Raw genomic sequence first — 6,000 nt, forward strand, 5'->3', positions numbered from 1 at the left:
GCAGCCTCTTCCACGAGACGGCCCAGGTTAAACACAAGGGTAGAAGCACGCCTCCCACTCGCTTACTTCAGCCTGTGCAACAGCTCCGGAGGTGGGGGAAGACGTGGGTTTGATCCCCCTTGGGCACGAGGACCAGGAGGCCAGGTTTTGATTACAGCCTGCCCTGAAGGAGTCCCACCGCCGCCAGCTTGTTATGGCAAGGTGAACGCTGGTTCCTCTTCTGGCGATGCTTTAACGAGAAAGCCTGCACAGCCGATCCTATCAGCGTGCGTGTTTACAGCACGCTTGCCAGGCGTCCCAGTTTCTTGATCTCCTAAGAGCTTTGATGCTCGACTCCAGCAGCTCTAGATAAGGCGCTTATAAACTTTCTGCTTCACCAGGGAGACACACCACCTTTACAACAGTTTCGGAGTCAGGCAGACACCGCGTAAGGTGGTTTGGAAGACTGGGGTATACGAGGTCTGTCTGCTTGAGGATTAGGGATGCAAGGAAGAACCCGATTAACACGTTTTTAAGTGTTCTCACACTATTCTCCAGCCCTCCAGTTCTGCTTTGGAAAGCGAACGTGTTTGCTTTGCGGGTTATTTTAGCATATGGATGCTACTCAAACTAGAACAAAATGAATCCTTCAATGCAAACACTCGAAGTGCTAACTTCAGATAAAAACAACATATTGCTTTACTACAGCTCGGTCTATATAAATACATAGATTACTTATGCCAGTTTCTAGGATCCTTGATCCACAGAAAAAAATCATAGCAGATTAAGTCTTCAATGGCTCATGAGCATCCAAAAATGAAGTCAAAAGAACAACCAACAGTGGCTTTGCTTTTGGGAAGATCCCACTCCTTAAAAGTAACATTTTTCTAAATGCCAAATTAGACAGCCAAAAATAAATATTAATTCACAACTACAAATATGTATAATCTGATCTCAATTTACATGCAGAAATGCTGGGCATTTCTGTACAAAATGCCTTGTCTCCGTGGGACAAAAATGCCCTGCTGCTTTGAATGCAAATTATAAAAACGAAACCATCTGGAAAATGACCTGGGATATAGGCAGGATAACCCAGGAAAGTGCTGCTGTGTGGATGCGGCTGAGGGATCAGAGCTTATTAGAAGCTTATCCTGTATGGATGGGATGGAAAATAAGACCTGACATACTCTCTTACACGGCGATGATTAACCTGAACTTGCAATTAGCATGCGTGGCATTATGAAATGACAGATGATTTCCATCATAAATCCTAGATCCCAGGGGAGACAAGAGTTGCCATGCATCTATTTTTATTTGCTAAGACCTGTGACATTTTATTCAATACACTTTATTTTGGGAATTCAGCATATTCTTTTGAAACGTCTTGTTGCTGGGTCAAGTCAGCTTCGGAGGCTGGCAGCCAATCCAGCTACCTAGGCTGAAACAATTCTGCATATTAAAAACCAGCAATCACTATTTTAAACACACGGCATTACAGTCAAATTATCCACCTACTTGTGGATTGACTTCAAACAAGTCAAAAAACGAACAGACTAGTAATTTTAAAGTGCCCACATCTTAAAACTTGAACTACTAGCTCCCTGCAATACATTAGTTTATAAGCAGATGACAGCAGAATGGGCTAGAAACCACCCAACTAACGTCCCTCGTGGGTCCTCTGCAGACCTCTGCTCAATGAGACGTGAACATCCAGCTCGTGAGGCTTCTTAGAGAGCCGCCTATCCTTAGAGAATGAGAATGCAGACAGCAATAATGAAAAGCAACAATTCCTATCAGTTGATTACCAAAGTGAAGATCCCCTCAGAACAACTCCAGTGCATTACAAGTCTTTCAATACTCTGGATGCAGCCCATGTATATACCACTCCTGACAGCTCTCATTCTCCTGAAGAAACAATTAATCCTCTTTTAAGATAACAATAGATACTGATTTTAACAGAGTAATATGAAAGAAAATTAAACAGAAGGGTTGTCGCTGTCTATTTTGAGAGTACAAGATACATTTCCATGCTGTTTCAGTGCTCAGAGCACATAATGAAGAGGCTGTAGCACTTGCGAGAGAGGAATACAGAGACTGCTAACTAACTGGTTTTTGCTGCCAACAAGTGCATATTCATGCTCTTCATACGCTCCTAAAAATTAAGGGAAAGCCAAGTTGACAGAGCCTGCAGAGTTCAGACGCAAACAAGCCCTGCGGGAGCACGTACACCTCTCCGAGGGGAAGCCAACAAGAGAGGAACAATGCTCACAGAAGCACCACAGATGTCCTGCAAAAACCAAATCGTGCAGGTGAATGCCGCGTGGTATTCTTTCAGTGCAAATCCCCTGAGTTTGTGTCAGGATTTTACCCCTCCTGTCAGAGCTCTGTGCAGAGAGCACAGACACGCTGCAACCCCTGCACAGGAGGAGAAAACTCCGCTTGCATTTCCCCCTTGCCTCCAACCTTCTCCCAGATTTAAGGCGTTTAAAGGGGTGGAGAGGCAGTGCTGGTGCTCACCTCCCTGGCGCACGGACCTCGGAGCCGAACGGCACTCGCTGCCCGTGCAGCACGGGGCAATCGCAGAGCAACAGGGTCCCGGTGCTCCTCGGGGGGCTGCAAAAGGGCTTCCTGGAGCAGGGCTCCTTCAGCTGCCCTGATGCACAAGCCAAGCCTTACCTCCTGACCGCCTGCTTCCAGCCCAGCGTCGCTGTGTAGACGGAGTTCAGCGGTGGAACCGAAACAGAGCCCGGTGCTGGCCACAGCCGCAACCCACAGACTGCCTCCCAACCCCGGCCGAGCAGAGTAAGGCACAGGAGCAGCGCGCTCACAGACAGCAGGGCAAGAACACCCCCAGCAGCAAGTCACGCTGCTGGAGGGGGGAAATAGGGAACAGATGAAAGGAGAACATGAAACGCAGAATGACTTTGCAACTTTTTTTTTTTTAAAGAAATGGAGTATATACGCTTCCAGCGAGTGGGGGGGAGGGAAGGGAGCACTTGCCCCCAGCCTGTAGCGGAGCGCCCCGGTTCCTCCGGGGAGCGCTTCCCGGGCTCGGCCGGGGGCTTGCACCCCCAGCAGCCCCCCCAGCGCCGGAGGAGAGGGGGAAAACCGAGCCCCCCCAAGGCCCCGGCCGCCCCGCACCTACCTCAGGCGGCCTCGCCCCTTTCTCGCTCCGCTCCGCTCCCCGCGAGGCGGCGGCCGGGCCCCTCCTCGCCGCGGCCCCGGGGCTCCCCCCGGCCTCGGCACGCAGGGGCGGGCGGTGCCGGGGCCGGGGCCGGGGCCGGGGCCGGGGCCAGCGGCCGAGCTGCCCGCGCCGCCCCCGCAGCCTCGGGGTCAGGCCGGGACTCGCGGGCGGCGCCGGGCGGCTCCGGGCAGCGGCCCCATGGCGGCCGGGGGGGGCCTCAAGGGGCCCGGGAGGGGAGACCGGGGAGCTGAGGGCGGGGGGAGCCGGCATGGGGGCAGCGGCACGGCCCCGCTGGGCCTGGGGCTGCTGCTGTGGGCGGGGGAAAGGGGGCGAGGGGGTGAGGCGAGGGAGGGAGCTCCTGGAGGAAAAATGGGAAGCACTCCCTTGGCAGGGAGTTTTGATCGGGGAGAGTAGTGACAGGACGAGGGGTAGCGGCTTTAAACTGAAAGAGGGGAGGTCTAGGTTAGAGGTTATGAGGAAATTCTTCACTCAGAGGGCGGTGAGGCACTGGCGCAGGCTGCCCAGAGAAGCTGTGGATGCCCCGTCCCTGGAGGTGTTCAAGGCCAGGCTGGCCGAGGCCCTGGGCAGCCTGGTCTGGTGGGTGCCATCCCCGCCCATAGCAGTGGGGTTTGAACTGGGTGATCTTTAAGGTCCCTTCCACCCCGAGCCATTCTGTGATTCTCCGATAAAACACACCAGTCTGAAGGGCCTGGCCTGCAAATCTCAATGGGAAGTGTTTAAAAGCATCTCCTCCTCCCCCTTCTGTCTTCTTGGCATTATTTCGCTCATTTTTCAACACAGTTGCTATCTGTGTTCATTTCTCACAGCAGGATGTGGTAAAATTAGGGCTACCAGTTTGTCTCCAGCAGCATTTGTTGTTTCTCTTTTGGCTGCTTTTTCTTTGCTTCCTGCCACACTTTCCTCTCCACATATTTCCACAGGATGCAGCCCCCTGCCGCAAAAAGTCCCACCCTTAATTTTAGCAACCCTGGCTCAGAAAACTGTGTACCACGCTGATCGTTCTCAGTATGCCTGTCTGAGATTCCCTTGGAGCACACCTGTGAGGATAGTAACAGCTTGGAGGCTTCACAAAACAAGCAGAATTTCAGGAGGACCTTGGAGAGGGGCCATGAGACGAGGGAGTTGCTCTGAGCACAGAAGTGGCACAGATGCAGTTCCTGAGTGGCAGAAAGAGGAAGGCAGAGACTACTGAGAAAGGCAGCAGCTCCTGCATCCTGACGTGCCAGGAAGAAGACAGAGACTGTAGTATGGGCAAAAGTGAATCCTAGACAAAGAGCTCAGTCCGATGTTCCGCTGCAGTTAATCTGACGTCCTACTATATCTTAAAATAACAATCACCACCTTACAGTCTCCCTTCAGCACATTTTGGATGGTTCTTTCCTTTCTTTCTTGCAGAGAAGCAAAGCAGTGAGATGAAAAGGTATAGCTAAAAGCCATGTGTGTTTGATGAAATATCAGAACAAGTAGTTCTTGTCAAGATGGCATGTTTTCATACAAGCTTCCTTGTTGCTCTTAATTTACAGATTTTGCTGACATGTTTTTAGTGGGAATGCTATTTTAGCCAATCATTATGTCCGGTCATTTGACTGCACCTGTAATTCACCTCTGATCTTTGTCTTTTCTTTCGTTTACCAGCACCGTCTGGAATTGTGAACCCGAGCTTATTCAACAATTGCTGTTGGGTTGAACATTTCTCTTTCTGACTGACAGCTTCTTTAAGTGTGCTGATGGTCCAAAATATCACAAACACAAAAAATTGCCAGATTATTTAGATCCTTTATCCTAGAAAGCTGAAGTACATTTAATCTTTGCTCTAACCTTCTGCTTCAGGAAAGTCTTGCATACATTTAAAAGTAAATCTTGCATACATTTAACAGTACCTCCAGGTGGGTGTCCTTGATCTATCTTCCATGTGTAATTGTTCAGAATACAGTCATAAACAAAACTTATTTTCAGGACAATTTCAAAAGGGCAAAGCTCCAGACAGCCTGGCAAAAAGTTTCCAGTGTAGACCACAACCTGCAGATGTGGCCTCATCCACTTCATGATGTTGCTGTGGTGATGGAGCCCCAGACAAGTGTAAGTTCATTCTCATTTCCAAGTTGCAGCTCTCTGCACCAGAGACTCAGCCTACTGCTCTCCTGTACAACCACAGCATAAGACCTAACTATCAATGAGAACCATTACCAGTTCCCTTCACTATAAGCAAATTTCACCTAAGGTGAAAGCCTCTTAAAAAAAAAAAGAACAAAGACAAAAATTACTAGCCACTACAGCCAGTGTTTTCTTCCATCTTAATTGCACTGTAAGAACAGCATGTCTTCTTTTTGTTCCGGTGTTCCTCCGTGAGGACATAAGTACACACTCAAGGTTCCTAATGCCACATCATCTACAATAGGAAGCACTAAAACCAGAAGATCTTTAAAAGGTGAGTCTCAGTCCTTGCTGCTCAGCAAACAAAGCTAATAATGTGCCTCATTTGTTCTGTTGTCTGTTTGCTCTATCGTTTGTTTTCTTACACATATCCTTGCAGACAGGTTGATTTGTTTAACTACACACAGGTCAATGTCTGAATAGCTCACCTAGAAGCACCATCAACACCGAAAAAGAAAATGGGGAAAAAAGCAGGTGATGATGACATGCTGTTTTTAAAGCACAGCAACATCAGCAGTCTGGTACACAGATTAAGGACAGAGTAAACCCTTTGTGCAGTAACCGAGTATTTGTACAGATATACTCCCCACCTTATTGTGAGATACCAAACCACCGAAATGGGGAAAAATATCTCTGGTGAGGTCACCATTACTTCTGTCAGC

General features: G+C 49.3%; 1 protein-coding gene across 2 annotated transcripts in view; it reads right to left on the reverse strand.

Annotated features, from left to right (window-relative positions):
* SGK3 (serum/glucocorticoid regulated kinase family member 3) overlaps nt 1-3,286 on the reverse strand; it is a 58,207-nt gene extending 54,921 nt beyond the window's left edge. Inside the window, exon 1 of one of the 2 annotated variants that reach the window (XM_083824167.1) lies at nt 3,125-3,286. The gene's annotated coding sequence lies outside the window, so the exon portion shown is untranslated. Of the gene's footprint in view, nt 1-2,655; nt 2,833-3,124 lie in introns of those variants that run through there. The other variant, XM_083824168.1, reaches the window with a different exon arrangement.
* Nucleotides 3,287-6,000: the final 2,714 nt, after the last annotated feature.

This window comes from Anser anser, assembly GCF_964211835.1.
Source record: "Anser anser genome assembly, chromosome: 2".
NCBI classification, from domain to species: Eukaryota; Metazoa; Chordata; class Aves; order Anseriformes; family Anatidae; genus Anser; species Anser anser.